The sequence below is a fragment of the Entelurus aequoreus genome, linkage group LG11 (genome assembly GCF_033978785.1).
Source record: "Entelurus aequoreus isolate RoL-2023_Sb linkage group LG11, RoL_Eaeq_v1.1, whole genome shotgun sequence".
Lineage (NCBI taxonomy): Eukaryota > Metazoa > Chordata > Actinopteri > Syngnathiformes > Syngnathidae > Entelurus > Entelurus aequoreus.
The window spans coordinates 21,703,394-21,724,175 of record NC_084741.1 but is presented as its reverse complement, the minus strand read 5'-3'; the positions used below and the strand labels follow the sequence as shown (position 1 = coordinate 21,724,175).

The 20,782-nt window shown below is 39.6% G+C and overlaps 1 protein-coding gene across 1 annotated transcript in view; it reads left to right on the top strand.

Moving 5' to 3' along the window:
* The window catches only part of LOC133659872 (neurexophilin-1), a 173,540-nt gene extending 154,841 nt beyond the window's left edge, over positions 1 to 18,699 (top strand). Inside the window, exons 5-6 of the transcript XR_009827736.1 lie at positions 18,208 to 18,411; positions 18,488 to 18,699. The gene's annotated coding sequence lies outside the window, so the exon portion shown is untranslated. The remainder of the gene's footprint in view (positions 1 to 18,207; positions 18,412 to 18,487) is intronic.
* The last annotated feature ends 2,083 nt before the right edge of the window (positions 18,700 to 20,782 follow it).

The window sequence follows — 20,782 nt, the reverse complement described above, 5'->3', positions numbered from 1 at the left end:
AATTTTACATTGGTTTTCACAACATTATATTGTTGATTGAAAAACAGTACAAGTTATTTTTTTATTCTGGTAACTTCGCTGCCAGTTTTTCTATCGTCTCTCCATTTACAGTAATACGCCGTTAAAAACAACAACGGTAGATTTTACAGTCAACATAATTTTAAGGCAAAAAACTAGTAGTTTTTTTCAATTATTTAATATGCTGTAAAGAACAATGTAAAAATGTATTGTCATTTTTATTAGTTTGATGGGTATTTTGCTGTAAAATTAAGTATTTTTATATATTTTTATTTAGAGAAAAACATGTTTGGAAAGTGTGTTTAAAAGGCATGCAATTTCAAGCAGTACATATATTTTTTCTGTCAAAATGGAAAAAATCTAGTGAAAATGTTTTACTTTATTGTCACATATCATTTCCAGGTGTTTGCGGGCCAGATCTGGCCCCCGGGCCTTGAGTTTGACACCTCTGCTTTAAAGGAAGCTACCACCTCTTTCAACCAATCAACAGTTTACCCTGTGTCTAGCCCCGCCCCTTTAGGATCGCCGCTGCGCTTAGGGGACAAAAAGTGGTACTTTTAATCGGCTTTTTATAATAATACTTTTTAAATTGTTTACTGAAGTGAATTAAAATAGATTAACAGATGGAAATGAGCATTTTTGTAATTTGTAGAAACAACAAAAAAAACATACCAGTCAAAAGTTCGGAAACACTTAAATGTTTTAAAATATGTTTTTGAATGCTAATTGTTTTCATTTACTCATTCCTCCAGGAATTTGCCACCTAAAATGTGTTCATTTGCGGCACATTTTTCAGGAAGTTGCAGCAAAAGTTGAGATATCTTGTGGTTTGTTTTTTTAAGGACATTGAGTCAGCTTGGGATTTTATATATTTTTATGAATGTTTCCAAAGGGCCCTGTTACACAAAACCAACTCTTCCTACCTGTTACCCTGTTACTCTGTTACCTGTTACTCCGTTACCCTGTTACTCTGTTCTGTTACCTGTTACCCTGTTACTCTGTTAACTGCTACTCAGTTACTCCGTTACCCTGTTGTTCTGTTACCTGTTACCCTGTTACTCTGTTACCTGTTACTCCGTTATCCTGTAACTCTGTTACCCTGTTACTCTGTTACCTGTTACTCCGTTATCCTGTAACTCTGTTACCCTGTTACTCTGTTACCCTGTTGTTCTGTTACTGTTACCCGGTTGTTTTGTTACCTTGTAACTGTTACCCTGTTGTTATGTTACCCTGTTGTTATGTTACCTGTTACACTGTTGTTTTGTTACCCTGTTACTCTGTCACTCTGTTGTTTTGTTACCCTGTTACTTTGTTACCTGTTACTCCGTTACCATGTTACTCTGCCACCCTGTTACCTGTTACTCTGTTAGTCTGTTACCCTGTTTCTCTGTTACCATGTTACTCTGTTACCTGTTACTCCTTTTAACCTGTTGTTGTGTTATCCTGTTATTCTTTTACTCTGTTACTATGTTACCCTGTTGTTCTGTTACTCTGTTACCCTATTGTTCTGTTACCTTGTTGTTCTGTTACTCTGTTACCCTGTTCTGTTACCCTGTTGTTCTGTTACCTGTTACCCTGTTGTTGTGTTATCCTCTTGTATTGTTACTCTGTTGGTCGGTTACCCTGTTCATCTGTTACCCTGTTACTCTGTTACCCTATTGTTCTGTTACCTTGTTGTTCTGTTACTCTGTTACCCTGTTGTTCTGTTACCTGTTACTCTGCTACCCTGTTGTTTTGTTACCCTTTTACTATGTTACCCTGTTGTTCTGTTACCTGTTACTCCATTACTTGTTACTCTGTTGTTCTGTTACCCTGTTTTTCTGTCACCTGTTACTCCATTACCTGTTACTCTGTTACCCTGTTTTTCTGTTACCCTGTTGTTATGTTACCTTTTTCATATGTTAGTCTGTTACCCTGTTGTTCTCTTACCCTGTTGTTCTGTTACTCTGTTGTTTTGTTACTCTGTTACCCTGTTACTCTGTTACTTGTTGTTCTGTTACTCCGTTACCTGTTACTCCGTTACCTGTTACTCCGTTACCTGTTACTCCGTTACTGTTACCTGTTACCCTGTTGCTCTGTTACTCTGTCACTTTGTCACCTGCTGCCTTGTTACCTGTCGCTTTGTTACTTTGTTGCTTTGTTACCTGTTACTCTGTTGCCTGTTACTCTGTTACCTGAGATAGTTTGGAGACACTTTATTGTTATAGTATCTCCAAACATTTAATTGATATTTTTTTATGTTTTTTAATTAACTTTTTCTTTAGCTGACAATTTGATTGAATTCAAATTCATTAGCAAAATGTTAGTGTTTGATAATTCATTGTGTTCAAATACAGTGTTTTAAAATCCTTTGTGTAAAAAGTCAGTGTAGAAAAATCAAGTAAAAATTCAAGACCTACTTCTGGTAAATCAGACCTGGGCATTCTGCGGCCCGCGGGCCGCATCCGGCCCTTTGTGCGTCCCTGTCCGGCCCGCGTGAGGCCAATTATAAATTACAAAATAAATTTTAAAAAGTATCTATGTCGAGTGTGCAATACAACGGTGCTGCTTTTGTTTTGAAAATCGTTATTTGTAATACTTCCGTGTGGACGTATGCGTGATTGTGAGTGAATGTGAACAACTGCAATTACAAAATAAAGTTGAAAAAACATCTATGTCGTGCGCGCAATACAACTGTGCTGCTTTTATTTTGAAAAGTATTATTTATGGGCGTGTGTCCGTGTGTAACCTGCGAGTGAAGGTGCACATGCAGCGACAAGTGATGCACGGTTTACACCCGAGACGCCAAAAAGAGAAAAGTTGATGAGGAATGCCGTGTTTTCAACAACACATGAACTGCAAAGCAACGTCCCCTCACCTAAGGTGCGTGCCTGCGCAATTGCGCACTGCTCAAGCGTCTGCTGCGCGCAGCAAGTATATGCCGCGCACCAAATCAAATCCCATCTGAATTCTAAACAAAATAAACATATTTATTCTATGTAATTTTGCAATGCAACTTTGAGTGACAGTGACAACAAGCGGCCCTAACGGTGTTCGTCAACACCGTTCAATTGAACACCGTTCAATTATTGTAACGTCTATCGAGATGCTTCGAGGACAGGAATTATATCGATCACTTTATTGAACAAAACTGTTTATATTCGGACATAACCACACCAAAAACATGAGTAAAACAATTCTATCTCGAAAAACTAGTCATTTTCTGCCGTACAAACCAGGCCAAAACCAACTTGTCATCTGTCACCAACACGCATAGCACTAAACCACTGGTGCGTTTATGGCCACACAAAAAGTCGGACAACTCAAACACCACACAAAGTTACACTATGACTCCTCAGTCATACGTGTGCTTATTTTACTGTCATTTATTATTAATGTTAATGTATATATATTAGTCATGGAATGCTGTTACACACACTATGTTGAAGTATTAATATTATTATTATTATTTATCTTACGGTATATATCAAAAATAATATTGAGCAAAATTTAATTGAAATATTGTCGATGTGGCCCTCCAGCAGTGCTCGGGTAGCTCATGCGGCCCCCGGTAAAAATTAATTGCCCACCCCTGTGGTAAATGAAGACTGCAGTGTTGGACCTTGTCTCAGAACCAGCCGCTTTAGATTCATGCACTGAAATATTTTACACAGAATTTTAAAACAAACACATTTTGCTCACAAATTTGAATAAATAAAATTGCCAGCATAATTTGATGTTAAAAAAAAAATCAGTTCACAAAATGTTCTTTCTTTTCTTTTTTTCTTTAGTTTATATCGAACATGAACACACTTCCAGCATAATACATCACACAGTTCCATATGGTTTCATCATCATGTCCGAATAGGAGTAAGAAGAAGCAAAGCTTATTTAATCCTACCCCTTTCCCACTTCAGAGCGTTTACAAATACATACGTTCATTTACTGACTTCTTTTTGTAGCACAACGACATCCGTGAATGATTAATACAGCAGTTTTTGTAATAGATGATTAAGTCAGTCATGATAAACATACTGAGATGAACAATATCCCATTTTCACTAAGGTTGAAAGTGTTTCTCATAATTCTTCTTCTTTGTACTTTGTAAGCACTATTAATTTGAACAACCTCTTAAACTGGATCATATCAGTACAATGTTTAACTTCATTACTTATTCCATTCCATCATTTAATTCCACATACTGATATGCTAAAGGTTGTAAGTGTTGTATGTGCATACAAATGTTTAAATTATATTTTCCTCTAAAATTATATTTCTCCTTTTTTGTTGAGAAGAATTGTTGTACATTCTTGGGTAGCAGGTTATAGTTTGCTTTGTACATCAATTTAGCTGTTTGCAATTTTACCAAATTATCAAACTTTTGACTCAATAAATAAAAGATTTGTATGTTCTCTATATCCAACATTATGTATCAGTCTAATTGATCTTTTTTGTAACACGGTTAAGGAATGAAGCGCACATTTGTAGTTGATTCTTCATATTTCTACACAATAACTCAGATATGGTAACACTAGCGAGCAGTAGAGAACATGAAGTGATTTTTGGCCCAGGACGTATTTTGCTTCGTTCATTATTGAAATGTTTCTTGCCACCTTATGTTGTATATTTTTTATATGAGATTTCCAGTTCATTTTATCATCTATTAATACTCCCAAAAATCTAGTTTCTTTTACCCTTTCAATATCTACTCTGTCTATTTGTATTGGTGTATGATGCTCTTGTCTACTGTTACTGAAAAGCATTATTACTGAGCTCCAAGGATAGTCTGTTTTTGTCAAACCATCTTTTTAATTTGTTCATTTCTTCTGTTATTATTTGTATTATCTTCTGAGTGTTCTCTCCTGAACAGAAAACACTTGTGTCGTCTGCAAATAAAACTACAAACCCCGTTTCCATATGAGTTGGGAAATTGTGTTAGATGTAAATATAAACGGAATACAATGATTTGCAAATCCTTTTCAACCCATATTCAATTGAATGCACAACAAAGACAAGATATTTGATGTTCAAACTCATAAACTTTTTTTTTTTTTTTGCAAATAATAATTAACTTAGAATTTCATGGCTGCAACGCGTGCCAAAGTAGTTGGGAAAGGGCATGTTCACCACTGTGTTACATGGCCTTTCCTTTTAACAACACTCAGTAAACGTTTGGGAACTGAGGAGACACATTTTTTAAGCTTCTCAGGTGGAATTCTTTCCCATTCTTGCTTGATGTACAGCTTAAGTTGTTCAACAGTCCGGGGGTCTCCGTTGTGGTATTTTAGGCTTCATAATGCGCCACACATTTTCAATGGGAGACAGGTCTGGACTACAGGCAGGCCAGTCTAGTACCCGCACTCTTTTACTATGAAGCCACTAAGGCTACAGCTAACGATTATTTTTCTATCGATTAATCTATAGATTATTATTTTTTACGATTAATCTATAGATATTTTTTGGGGATTAATCTATAGATTATTATTCCTTTTACCGATTATTTTTTTTAATTTAAAATGAAGATGAAAATGGAGGCCAGTTTTTTCAAAAGGCATGGCTTTTATTTACCAAAAAAAAAAGTATGGCCACTCAGTCAACATTGACAACAACATGACAAATAATTCTGTAACAATGTAAACATTTAAAACTTTTAACATTCAACAAAATTAAAAGTAGCTTATTTGCTTTTTAATGTGCAAATATAAAAGTAATCATCCAGTGCAAATCTTAATATTCTGCAATAGTATAAGCATTTCAAAAGTAAAAGTATTGCATATTTTGCTTTAAAATGTGCAAAAATAAAGATAAACATCCAATACAAAAAAGTGCAAAACGAAATATTCTGTAACAACAGTGTAAACATTTCAACAAAAGTAAAAGTATTGCTTATTTTGCTTTAAAATGTGCAAAAATAAAGATAAACACCCAGCACAAAAAAAGTGGCAATGTAAATATTCTGGAGCACTGTAAACATTAAGTATTGCTTTTAAAATGTGCAAAATAAACATCCAGTCCAACACAGTACACAATAACCAATTCTACTCATTCCAGTGAGTGACTAACAGTTGTAATGAAGAAAGGTTAGCATGTTTACATGCTCTGGGGTGAGGCTGCTTCTTTTCTTGTTTACAATATTCCCAGCAGCTGAAAATAGGCGCTCAGAAGGGGTCGATGTGGCTGGAACTGAGAGGTAAGACCGATGATGATGTTCGTTTGTACATAGTATATGTAACTGTTAATGTTGTAAAAGGTATTTGCGCAACTAATTAACGTTAGCGTTAAAGAGGAGCGCGTCTTTGTAAACACTGAACAGGCACGCCAAACGCGCCTCTCAGAGCGAAACGGTGCTTTAGTTTATGAATTTACAACGCAGATACAAATGATACATTCATGTTTTTGTGTAATGATGACGACGTATACTCACGCGGACGATTGACTAGTTGATGGTGATGGCAAGAACGCTGTCGGGTGTTTTCTTTTCAAATGTTCGTTCATAGCCGTTGTGCTGCTATGATAGGCCATTTCCGCTCGACACAGTGTGCATACAACAACATTATTAGGCCGTTTATTGAAATACTCCCACACTTTTGACAACTTTTGGCATGCTTTTTTCCCCTCGCTCGCATCGTCTGCTTTGCGCTCCGCCATGACGGTAGTGAGACGTAAATATGCGACGCGTCGACGCACAAGAACGACGTATTTACGTAACCGATAACGTCGACGTAGCCTTAGAAGCCACGTTGATGTAACACGTGGCTTGGCATTTTCTTGCTGAAATAAGCAGGGGGCGTCCATGGTAACGTTGCTTGGATGGTAACATATGTTGCTCCAAAACCTGTATTTACCTTTTAGCATTAATGGTGCCTTCACAGATGTGTAAGTTACCCATGTCTTGGGCATTAATACACCCCCATACCATCACAGATGCTGGCTTTTCAACTTTGCGCCTATAACAATCCGGATGGTTCTTTTCCTCTTTGGTCCCGAGGATACGACGTCCACAGTTTCCAAAAACAATTTGAAATGTGGACTCGTCAGACCACAGAACACTTTTCCACTTTGTATCAGTCCATCTTAGATGAGCTCAGGCCCAGCGAAGCCGACAGCGTTTCTGGGTGTTGTTGATAAACGGTTTTCGCCTTGCATAGGAGAGTTTTAACTTGCACTTACAGATGTAGCGACCAACTGTAATTACTGACAGTGGGTTTTTCAAGTGTTCCTGAGCTCATGAGGTGATATCCTTTACACACTGATGTCGCTTGTTGATGCAGTACAGCCTGAGGGATCGAAGGTCACGGGCTTAGCTGCTTACGTGCAGTGATTTCTCCAGATTCTCTGAACCCTTTGATGATATTACGGACCGTAGATGGTGAAATCCCTAAATTCCTTGCAATAGCTGGTTGAGAAAGGTTTTTCTTAAACTGTTCAACAATTTGCTCACGCATTTGCTGACAAAGTGGTGACCCTCGCCCCATCCTTGTTTGTGAATGACTGAGCATTTCATGGAATCTACTTTTATACCCAATCATGGCACCCACCTGTTTCCAATTTTCCTGTTCACCTGTGGGATGTTCCAAATAAGTGTTTGATGAGCATTCTTCAACTTTATCAGTATTTATTGCCACCTTTCCCAACTTCTTTGTCACGTCTTGCTGGCATCAAATTATAAAGTTAAGGATTATTTGCAAAAAAAAAAAGTTTATCAGTTTGAACATCAAATATGTTGTCTTTGTAGCATAGTCAACTGAATATGGGTTGAAAATGATTTGCAAATCATTGTACCGTATTTCCTTGAATAGCCGCAGGGGCGCTAATTAATTTAAAACCTCCTGTCACTCCGGCGTTTACCAGAAGCCTGCGGGATGGCCAAGCATGCGCTAATTATTTTAAAACCTCTTCTCACTCCGGCGCCTACCTTATCACGAAAAGCACATTTAATAAAAAAAAAACGTTATTATTGTCTTACCTTTAGGTATAAATGAGTCCATTCCAGCTCCTTTTGAAAAAAAGCATCGATATAGAAGTCTTCCTTATCTTTCTTCAGTTTTAAAAGTCTCTCTGTCTCGATGGAGATCTTCCTTTTAAGTATTACCTCCTGCTTCGATTGAAAGTCTAGTTTAGAAAACTGTTTTATTTTAGATATGTAATCCTCCATGGTAAAAGTCCAAGCAAACAATGGCTGCGCACTCTTTCTGCCGGTTGTCTTCTTCTGCAGCACTCTTCTGCAGTACCAGCAGTCGCAAGAAGGATCACTAGCGCCCTCTACCACCAGGAGGCGGGAGTCATTTAATGACTCATATTTGACCCGGCGGAAGTGCCAAGCATGCGCTAATTATTTTGCGAAACGAGTTTGACCCGGCTGTAATTGGAGGCATGCGAATACCATATTCCCGGCACCAATTCAAGGAAATACGATATTCCGTTTATATTTACATCTAACACAATTTCCCAACTCATATGGAAATGGGGTTTGTAACTTTAAAGGCCTACTGAAACCCACTACTACCGACCATTCAGTCTGATAGTTTATATATCAATGATGAAATCTTAACATTGCAACACATGCCAATACGGCCGGGTTAACTTATAAAGTGCAATTTTAATTTCCCGCGAAACTTCCGGTTGAAAACTCCTTTGGATATGACGTATGCGCGTGACGTAGCCAGTAGAACAGAGGTATGACTCCCCCATTGAGGCCAATACAAAAAGCTCTGTTTTCATTTCGTAATTCCAGAGTATTCTGGACATCTGTGTTGGTGAATCTTTTGCAATTTGTTTAATGAACAATGGAGATTGCAAAGAAGAAAGTTTAGGTGTATTAGCGGCTGGCTGTAGCAACACAACAAGGAGGACTTACTTGGATAGCAGACGCGCTAGCCGATGCTAGCCACCAACCGCATCTGTGATCGGGTGAAGTCCTTCGTCGCGCCGTCGATCGCTGGAACGCAGAAGAGCACGGGTGTTGATGAGCAGATGAGGGCTGGCTGGCGTAGGTGGAGCGCTAATGTTTTTATCATAGCTCTGTGAGGTCCGGTTGCTAAGTTGCTAAGTTAGCTTCAGCGTCGTTAGCAACAGCATTGTTAAGCTTTGCCAGGCTGAGAATTATTAACCGTGTAGTTACCTGTCCATGGTTTAATAGTATTGTTGATCTTCTGTCTATCCTTCCAGTCAGGGATTTATTTATTTTGTTTCTATCTGCATTTGAGCCAGATGCTATCACGTTAGCTCAGTAACTAAAGAGCTTCGCCGATGTACTGTCGTGGAGATAAAAGTCACTGTGAATGTCCATTTCGCAATCTCGACTCTCATTTTCAAGAGGATATAGTATCCGAGGTGGTTTAAAATACAAATCTGTGATCCACAATAGAAAAATGAGAGAGTGTGGAATCCAATGAGCCAGCTTGTACCTAAGTTACGGTCAGAGCTAAAAAAGATATGTCTTTCACTGCATTCTAGTCCGTCACTCTAACGTTCCTCATCCACAAATCTTTCATCCTCGCTCAAATTAATGGGGTAATCATCGCTTTCTCGGTCCGAATCGCTCTAGCTGCGTTGAAAACAATAGGAAAATATGAGGAGGTGAACAACTGACTACGTCACACTACTTCCGGTAGGGGCAAGGCTTTTTTTTCAGAGACCAAAAGTGGCGAACTTTATCGTCGTTGTTCTCTACTAAATCCTTTCAGCAAAAATATGGCAATATCGCGAAATGATCAAGTATGACACAGAATGGATCTGCTATCCCCGTTTAAATTTTAAAAAATTCATTTCAGTAGGCTTTTAAGTCCTTTGTAACTTTACAAATGTCGTTTATATAACGATTAAACAATCTTGGTCCCACTATTGATCCCTGGGGTACACCACAAGATATATCTAGCTGTGTTGACACACGTTCACCCATCTTCACATATTGCTTCCTGTTGGGTAAGTAGCTTCTTACCCAGTTCAAGACCAACCCTCTGATGCCATATCGTTCAATTTTTTAAAATTAAAATATCATGATTAATCGTATCAAATGCTTTTGTTAAGTCCATGAATACTGCGGCCGCACATTCTTTACCATCTATTGTATTGGTAATTTCCTCTGTTATTCTGATTAATGCTATCGATGTTGAGATATTTGCTTGGAATCCATATTGGTTCTCCACAAGCGTTCCACTTTTATTGATACATTTATCTAATCGGGTATTGAATAGTTTTTCCGTGATTTTGGAGAATTGTGGAAGTAGAGAAACAGGTCTGTAGTTGGTAAACTGGTGTATGTCTCCATTCTTATAAACTGGTACGACTTTCGCAATTTTCATTTTGTCTGGGAATTTGCCGGTTAGAAATGATAGGTTGCTGATATATGTCAGAGGTTCTGAAAATAACCTTTTTTATCGTTACCATATCTATTTTAACGCAAATAATTCAGTTACATAAATTCAGTGACCAAAAAGCTTCTGTATTAAAGACACAAGTTAACCTCCATAGTAGAATCTCCAGGATTATGCGAGCATTTTCATTGTCCTGTTGGAACACCCAACTGCGCCCAAGACCCAACCTCCGAGCTGATGATTTTAGGTTGTCCTGAAGAATTTGGAGGTAATCCTCCTTTTTCATTGTCCCATTTACTCTCTGTAAAGCACCAGTTCCATTGGCAACAGTTCCATTACCATGAATTGATTAACGTGGACCCCGACTTAAACAAGTTGAAAAACTTATTCGGGTGTTACCATTTAGTGGTCAATTGTACGGAATATGTACTGTACTGTGCAATCTACTAATACAAGTCTCAATCAATCAAGCAAAACAGGCCCAGAGCATAATACTACCACCCCCATGCTTGACGGTAGGAATTGTGTTCCTGGGATTAAATGCCTCACCTTTACGCCTCCAAACATATTGCTGGGTATTGTGGCCAAACAGCTCAATTTTGTTTCATCTGACATCACATGGACAAAAATAAGACCTTCTGGAGGAAAGTTCTGTGGTCAGATGAAACAAAAATTGAGCTGTTTGGCCACAATACCCAGCAATATGTTTGGAGGAGAAAAGGTGAGGCCTTTAATCCCAGGAGCACCATGCCTACCGTCAAGCATGGTGGTGGTAGTATTATGCTCTTGGCCTGTTTTGCTGCCAATGGAACTGGTGCTTTAAATGGGACAATGAAAAATGGGAAAATCCTCCAAATTCTTCAGGACAACCAAAAATCATCAGCCCGGAGGTTGGGTCTTTGGCGCAGTTGGGTGTTCCAACAGGACAATGATCCTAAACGCACGTCAAAAGTGGTAAAGGAATGGCTAGAATGAAGGTTTTAGAATGGCCTTCACCTGAAGAAACAAGTCCATGTCAGAAAACCAACAAATTTAGCTGAACTGCACCAATTTTGTCAAGAGGAGTGGTCAAACAATCAATCACACTTCCTGTCAATGAGAAAGGACGCAAAGAAAAAAAGCTCCGCTTCTGCTACCGGAGTTTTTGTTAAGTCTGAAGATTTTGACCACTGATTTGACCACTGATTTGCGATCACAGCCAAGGAGAGTCACCTGGCATCTTCGTTATGATTTTGGTCAGTTGAGAGGCACTGATACGCTGAAATAAGGCGAGTGGAAGAGCCGTTAGCCTCAAGCCAAAGGCGCCTCCCGCAGTTCAAAGCGGTTGCCTAGCAACCAAAAGCTACAGCGAGTTTACAGCTGTTTTAAAGTGATCCCGACGTCGCAGAGTGATATAAGTTGACAGGCTGACACCTCAAATTGATCTCTGAACGGCGCAAGGTACGAAATTGTTGAAAAAACAAGTTAAAAGTGCCGCAAGTCACAGAAGTAACTGCCCTTAAGACATAAGAGGCGCTGACGCCAGTGACTGCCGCAATGCCAAAAGTTAAAGGATTGACTGGAAAGACTGATTTGAAGCTGGGCACAGGACATGATGGGATTCAAGAAGGGATACTACAAAAAATACTCCAGGAATTTAAAGAAGAAATGATAGAAAAATGGGAAGAATTGATGGATGGATGGAAAGAGGATATGAAAGAAATTAAAGAAGAAATTAAAGAAATGAAAAAAGAGAACAACTCCAGAAATAAAGAAGCCACTGAAATGAGCAAACAAATGAAGATCCTTCAAGAAGACAACAACATGCTGAGGAACATCATAGATGAAATGGATCAGGATAAACGAATGAATGATATCATTGTGACAGGGCACCGAATTAAACCAAGATCCTATGCGAAAGCTGTGAATAATGAAGGTGAACCAGATGAAATGGATATGGTCTCAGCAGAACAGCAAGTGGTCAACTTTCTGCAATCAAAAGAAATTGAAATTGACATTAATACCATCGAAACATGCATCCCACTGAACGGAAGAAACAACAACGCCACTCCAGTCGTGCTCGTGAAACTCGTAAACAGAAAATCTAAAATGGCATTGCTGAGACAGGGAAAGAAGCTGAAGGGAACAAATGTGTACATGAATGAGCATCTCACAAAACGTAATGCTGAAATCGCCAAGAAAGCACGCGACTTGAGAAGGCAGGGAAAAATCCAGGGAACTTGGAGCGCCAACTGTAAAATCTACATCAAGCTGAATGGAAGTCCAGAAGCAAGAGTAATTGTCCTTGTTGACATCAAGGACCTGGACAAATTTTAAAGTTTACACAGCTACCACAACAACGATGATAATGGACTCTGACAGAAAACAAGCACCTGAATTCAGCATCGGCACTACTATGTTCCAAGGGACGACTAAACAAGAGGACCTAGATTCAGGATTGCATCCACCTACACTTATAGAGATTATTGAAACAACATCAAAGATTGTTGAACAAGAAAATACGGAACTAAAAAATTTCTGCAACAAAGATCACAAAAACCAGGATTTGGAAAATGATATAGATCCAGATACAAATTTTTTCTCCCACATCAGTAATAGTTGTTTTTATTATACAGATGATCATTATAATAGCAACATTGAATGTGATAACAAATTGTCAATTATTCATTTTAATAGTAGAAGCTTGTATGCAAATTACAACAACATTAAGAACTTTTTGGAACACATCAACGAACCCTTCAAAGTGATTGCTGTCACAGAAACATGGATTGATAATAAAAAAGGAATATATTTTGATCTGGAGGGATATGAGCTAAACTACATCAACAGAACCAACAAAAATGGAGGAGTAGCTGTGTACGGGATGAAGAACCTGAACTACAAAGTGGTAAAAAACATGTAATTTGCTATAGATAATATCTTAGAATGTATAACCATTGAAATATGTCAGGAAAAAAGCAAAAACATATTCATCAGTTGTATATATAGATCACCTAAGTCAAGTTTAGAAACATTTAAAGAATGGATCAAGGCAACTTACATGGACAATGGTCAAAGAATAATGTTCTTATGTGGTGACTTTAATGTTGACTTATTGAACCCCAACAAGCAAAAGTCTATTGATGACTTCATTGATACAACGTACAGCATCAGTCTATATCCTAAAATCACAAAGCCAAGCAGAATCACAGGACAATGTGCCACGCTTATTGATAATATTTTTACCAATGATTTTGATAATAACACTACAAGTGGTCTACTTATAACCGACGTTAGTGATCATCTGCCAGTTTTTACAATATATGATGGAAACTACAAGAAGAACATGGAAGACAAAAGGACATTTCGAAGACTATGCACACAAAATTGAGCTACAAAAGCAAGATTGGGACAATGTGTATAATGAAAAAGAGGTTGATGAAGCATATGAACATTTCTTAAACAAGTTCATAATACTTCATGACAAACATTGTCCATGGATACAACTCAGTAACAAGCAGAGAAAGAATAATCAACCATGAATGACAAAAGGATTAAAAAATGCTTGTAAGAAGAAGAATACACTATATAGAAAATTTATAGCACAAAGAACTATAGAGGCAGAAATTAAGTACAAAAAGTATAAAAACAAGTTAACAGACATACTACGATCATGTAAAAAAGAATATTACAGTGAATTATTGGACAGGAACAAAAATAATATGAGAGCAACATGGGGCATCCTCAATAGCATTATTAAAAATGGAACTAAGAGGGACTACCCTCAATACTTCTTAGATGAAAATAAAAAAAATGAAAACATAAAGGAAGTAGTTGAAAGCTTCAATAATTATTTTGTAAATATTGGACCAAAATTGGAAGAAAGGATTCCAGACCCAGTTCCAATTGAGGACTATAATGATACCATAGAGCGAAATCCCAACTCCATGTTCCTCAGTAATGTGACACAGGAGGAAATAGTTACAATCGCAAAAAAATGTAAATCTAAGACTTCAACTGATTGTAACGGAATTGATATGGAAACGATAAAAAAGGTTATTGAAGAGATCTCAGGACCATTAATGTATATTAGTAACCATTCATTTCAAACAGGTACATTTCCAAACAAAATGAAAATAGCTAAAGTTGCACCAATTTATAAGACTGGAGACAAACATCAATTTACAAATTATAGACCTGTTTCTCTACTTCCACAATTTTCTAAAATCATTGAAAAACTGTTCAATAACAGATTAGAAAGTTTCATAAATAAAAATAGAATACTCGAAGAGAACCAATATGGATACAGAGCTAATGTTTCAACTTCAATGGCTTTAATTTAAATTACAGAAGAAATTACCAATGCAATAGATAGTAAAAAATGTGCGGCAGCGGTTTTTATGGATCTAACTAAAGCATTTGACACAATTAATCACAATATTTTAATCAAAAAACTAGAACGATATGGCATCAGAGGGTTAGTCTTAAACTGGATAAGAAGTTATCTAACGAACAGGAAACAATACGTGAAGCTAGGCAAACACACGTCTACAACGCTAAATATATCCTGTGGTGTACCTCAGGGATCAATATTAGGACCTAAATTATTCAATCTCTATATAAATGACATTTGTAAAGTTACAAAAGATTTAAAGTTAGTATTATTTGCGGATGATACAACAGCGTTTTGTTCAGGAGAGAACACACAGGAGATAATACAAATAATAACAGAAGAAATTAACAAATTAAAAAGATGGTTTGACAAAAACAGACTATCGTTGAATCTTAGTAAAACTAAAATAATGCTATTTGGTAACAGTAGAAGAGAAAGTCAAACACAAATACAAATAGACGGAATAGAAATTGAAAGAGTAAACGAAACCAAATTTCTAGGTATAATGATTGATGATAAATTGAACTGGAAATCTCACGTAAAAAATATACAACATAAAGTTGCAAGAAACACGTCAATAATGAATAAAGCAAAACATGTTCTAGACCAAAAATCCCTTCATATTCTCTACTGCTCACTAGTGTTACCATATCTGAGCTACTGTGTAGAAATATGGGGATATAATTACAAAAGTACACTTCATTCATTAACGGTGTTACAAAAAAGATCAGTTAGAATAATACATAATGTTGGATATAGAGAACATACAAACCCTTTATTTATTGAATCAAAAATACTGAAATTCCACGACATAGTGAATTTGCAAACAGCTAAAATTATGCACAAAGCAAACTATAACCTGCTACCCAAAAATATACAACAATTCTTCTCAAAAAAAGAGGAGAAATATAATCTTACAGAAAAACGTAATTTAAAACATTTGTTTGCACGTACAACACTTAAGACCTTCAGTATATCAGTATGTGGAATTAAATTATGGAATGGATTAAGCAAAGCAATCAAACAATGTACTAATATGATACACTTCAAGAAACTCTTCAAACTTAAAGTGTTTACAAAGTACAAAGAAGAAGAACCATGACAAACATTCTCAATTTATTTCATCCATCCATTCATTCATTCTTAAAGTAATCTTACTTATCTCATCATATGAAATATGACTTACTTCACCAATTATTATTATTAAATTCTTACTATTATTTATTTATTTATTTTTATTGTGATTACTTATGGAGTTTATTGTGAAAAAAATTGTGAACAGGAAGTGAAGAAAAAGTTTTGCAACTGTTATGTAAAGAAAAGGGGTAGGATTAAATAAGCTCTGCTTCTTCCTACTCCTTTTCGAACATGTTGAAAAGAGAAACTGGAAATTGTGATGTATCATGTTGTATGCTTGCATGTTCGAAATAAACTCAAACTCAACTCAACTCAACTCAAAAATTCAGCCAGAAGCTTGTGGATGGCTACCAAAAGCGCCTTATTGCAGCGAAACTTGCCAAGGGACATGTAACCAAATATTAACATTGCTGTATCTATACTTTTGACCCAGCAGATTTGCTCACATTTTCAGTAGACCCATAATAAATTCATAAAAGACCCAAACTTCATGAATGTTTTTTGTGACCAACAAGTATGTGCTCCAATCACTCTATCACAAAAAAATTACAGTTGTAGAAATGATTGGAAACTCAAGACAGCCATGACATTATGTTCTTTACAAGTGTATGTAAACTTTTGATCGCGACTGTATATATATATACATTTATATATATTTTTTTTTTTGTGGATGCTGGCAGGCCAAATCCGGCACAAGGGCCATAGTTTGGGAACCCCTGCTTTAATGGATCCTATTTCAGTTTTTTTTTGTCATGGTAAGTGTCAGGTTCAAACACTGATGACATCTATTAAACAAGACAAAAGGCAAGGAATCAAACAGAGACAGAATTAAATTTGGACTCAATATTGAGGAGAGACATGGCCACTGTACTCTATGTACAGTCCTGCACCACGCTCTGACGAAGAAGGTTTTCGTCTTCTCTTTTATTTAGATGTTCAATGTTTACGCAACAACACATTCGTCAACCGTAATGGGGAGTATGTAAACAGTCCTTGTTTTCGGTCACATTGAAGACAAAAGAAAATCCCTCTGGCTCGGGCTTGTCCTGGATTCAGCTTGATCAGGTTTTTGAGGACAATGGGTGACCCCTCCCGTCTGTTTCTATAGTACGCAGCGGAATCTTCCAAGTGTTTGGCTTGGTACAACAAAGACAGCTTCTTGTCTGTTCATTGGAAACTCAGAACTTTAACTTTAAATTTAAATAAACATTTTCTGACAGTAAGATTAGTTTTAGATCTGGAATGTTTGCAGCTTCAACAAGTTTCCACTCTTCTGAGAATAAGTTTTTGTGAGGTCTGAAGACCAACAAAGTATGTGCTCCAATCACTTCATCATAAAAAAAATAAGAGTTGTAGAAATGATTGGAAACTCAAGACAGCCATGACATTATGTTCTTTACAAGTGTATGTCAACTTTTGATTGCGACTGTATATGAAAAAATATCAAAAATAGACCATTCATCGGCAGTGCGCCTTATGGTCCGGAAAATAAGGTATAGTTAGTAGAGATGTCCGATAATATCGGCCGATAAATGCTTTAAAATGTAATATCGGAAATTATCGGTATGGTTTTTTTTTATTATCGGTATCGTTTTTTGTTTTTTTTGTTTGTTTTTGTTTTATTAAATCAACATAAAAACACAAGATACACAGCTGAGATAACATTGGTTATAGGGAAGTTTCTGTTTCAACGTTGTATATTAAAAAAATTATTGTTTTTATCACACATAATACATACGTTTGTAAATAGATAGGTTGTAAATAGAGATGTCCGATAATATCGACAGGCCGATATTATCGGCCGATAAATGCTTTAAAATGTAATATCGGAAATTATCGGTATCGTTTTTTTATTATCGGTATCGTTTTTTTTATTTTATTTTTTGTTTTTTTATTAAATCAACATAAAAAAAACACAAGATACACTTAAAATTAGTGCACCAACCCCCAAAAAAACCTCCCCCATTTAGATAGTTAGTAGAGATGTTCGATAATATCGGCCGATAAATGTTTTAAAATGTAATATCGGAAATTATCGGTATGGTTTTTTTTATTATCGGTATCGTTTTTTTGTTGTTGTTTTTTTTTATTAAATCAACATAAAAAACACAAGATACACTTACAATTAGTACACCAACCCAAAAAACCTCCCTCCCCCATTTACACTCATTCACACGAAAGGGTTGTTTCTTTCTGTTATTAATATTCTGGTTCCTACATTATATATCAATATATATCAATACAGTCTGCAAGGGATACAGTCCGTAAGCACACATGATTGTGCGTGCTGCTGGTCCACTAATAGTACTAACCTTTAACAGTTAATTTTACTCATTTTCATTAATTACTAGTTTCTATGGAACTGTTTTTATTGTTACGGCTCAGACCCCTGACGTCTGTGCGCACCTCGGGACACGCCCACGGGTGCGCACATCCAGGGACGCGCCGCGCGCGTCTCCGCCCTGCAGCAGCCACCAGCTGCAAACACTCACCGGCTATCTGCACACCTGATCCTGATGAGGGCGTGCCGGATAAAGGCAGGGTGGACCCAAGGATCGGCGTGGGAACTTAGTCTTCTCATGGTGAACCGTAAGCGAAGCTTTAGCTCTCTCTCCTTGTTTCCTCTCCGTGCCTTGATCCCCTGTCTTCTCCCGTGTCCCCGCAGTACCCTCCGTCGCCTGGACAGTGAGCTGTGCGTCTCACATTTCCCCGGATCTCCCTCTGGACACTGACTGCCTCCCTCGATCCTTGACTTCCCTCGCTTGGCTCCCCTCTACCCCTGGACTTCCTCATCTCTGTTCAACACTTGGTAACACACACACTTCAGCTAACTACACACATAGTCTTACACCACACACTCTTGTATTCTAGTTCACACTCCATTTCCTTAGTTTAGTTGTATTGATTATTATTATTATATATATATCTATATTGTCTACATATATAATAAATATTTGTATATACTTCCCCCTGGTGTATGTTTGCCGTCACCTCCCGTAGTAAACCATTACAGTAAGTTCCCGCCAAATTATATATAGGGACCTGACGGCCCAGTGACTTTAGCTCCGCCCCCAGTGACTTTAGCCCCGCCCCCAGTGACTTTTTTTTTTTCTCTCCTATTCCCCCATTCACCATGGCCTTTTCTTTTCGCTTCAAACCGGAGGATTTGTCTTGTCCTGCCGAGCGGTCATGGAAAGGCATGTTCAGTAGTGATATCAGCAAGGAGGAATTTTCTCGTTGCCTGGACACCCTCCTCCCACCCTCCTCCCACCCTTAAAGACTGTTCCTCTGTCAGCAGGAAGCGTCTGGCATCCGCTTTCGGAGGGGGGGGATAGTACTGGTGGCTGAGCTGGTGTGATGGCGCAGCTGCAACCAGACAGGCTTCCCCCTGCCAGACTAATTCCACCTGTCTTCCGCTTTTCCCAGCCGCAGCCACCAGTCCCCTGGCTAGCCTCTGAGCTAGCACCAGCCACCAGGCTAGCCGCCGAGCTAGCATCAGTCCCTCTGCTAGCCCCTGAGCTAGCACCCGTCCCTCGGCTAGCCCCTGGACTAGCACCCGTCCCTCGGCTAGCCCCTGAACTAGCACCCGTCCCTCGGCTAGCCCCTAAGCTAGCACCAGTCCCTCGGCTAGCCCCTGAGCTAGCACCAGTCCCTCGGCTAGCCCCTGAGCCAGCACCAGTCCCTCGGCTAGCCCCTGAGCCGGCATCAGTCCCTCGGCTAGCCCCTGAGCCGGCATCAGTCCCTCGGCTAGCCCCTGAGCCAGCACCAGTCCCTCGGCTAGCCTCCGAGCTAGCCCCAGCTCCTCTACTAGCCTCCGAGCTAGCCCCAGCCCCTCGACTAGCCTCTGAGCTAGCGCTAGCCTCCGAGCTAGCACCAGTCCCCAGGAGAGCCCCCGCGTCTCCACCAGCTCCCAGGCTGGCCCTGACCTTCGCCCCTCGTCCTGCAGCGCCGACCTCTGCACCTCGGCCTGCAGCGCTGACCTCTGCACCTCGGCCTGCAGCGCCGACCTCTGCACCTCGGCCAGCAGCGCCGACCTCTGCACCTCGGCCAACAGCACCCACCCCAGCGCCTCGGCCTGATCCTCAGCCGTCCTCCTCGTCTCCGGCGCCGCCTACATCCGCTGCTTCCACGCCTGCATCGCCGATGACGTCCGCTGCTTCCACGCCTGCATCGCCGATGACGTCCGCTGCTTCCACGCCGCCGATGACGTCCGCTGCTTCCACGCCGCCGATGACGTCCGCCGCTTCCATGCCGCCGAAGACGTCCGCCGCTTCCACGCCGCCGACTTCATCCTCTTCGCCTCAGACGTCACCTCCTCGTTTCCGGCGAGACGCACCATGGCGCCACTCGTGTCTGCCTTCCCGACGGCCAAGATGGTGGCCATTCCTGGGTCGCCCGCCCCGCCGGCCTCAGCGGCGTTCTACTCGCCGCCGCCACCAGACTCGTCCCCGGTGGATTCGGGGACACTTGGGCCGGCGACCCACCACCAGTTCGCCCCTCCGCCCTCCCCTGTCTGTTGTTCCTGTTTGGGGGGTTCTACTTCCAGGACATCTGGAATCTGTCCATAGGGGGGGGATACTGTTACGGCTCAGACCCCTGCCGTCTGTGCGCACCTCGGGACACGCCCACGGGTGCGCACATCCAGGGACGCGCCGCGCGCGTCTCCACCCTGCAGCAGCCACCAGCTGCAAACACTCACCGGCTATCTGCACACCTGATCCTGATGAGGGCGTGCCGGATAAAGGCAGGGTGGACCCAAGGATCGGCACGGGAACTTAGTCTTCTCATGGTGAACCGTAAGCGAAGCTTTAGCTCTCTCTCTTTGTTTCCTCTCCGTGCCTTGACCCCCTGTCTTCTCCCGTGTCCCTGCAGTACCCTCCGTCGCCTGGACAGTGAGCTGTGCGTCTCACATTTCCCCGGATCTCCCTCTGGACACTGACTGCCTCCCTCGATCCTTGAC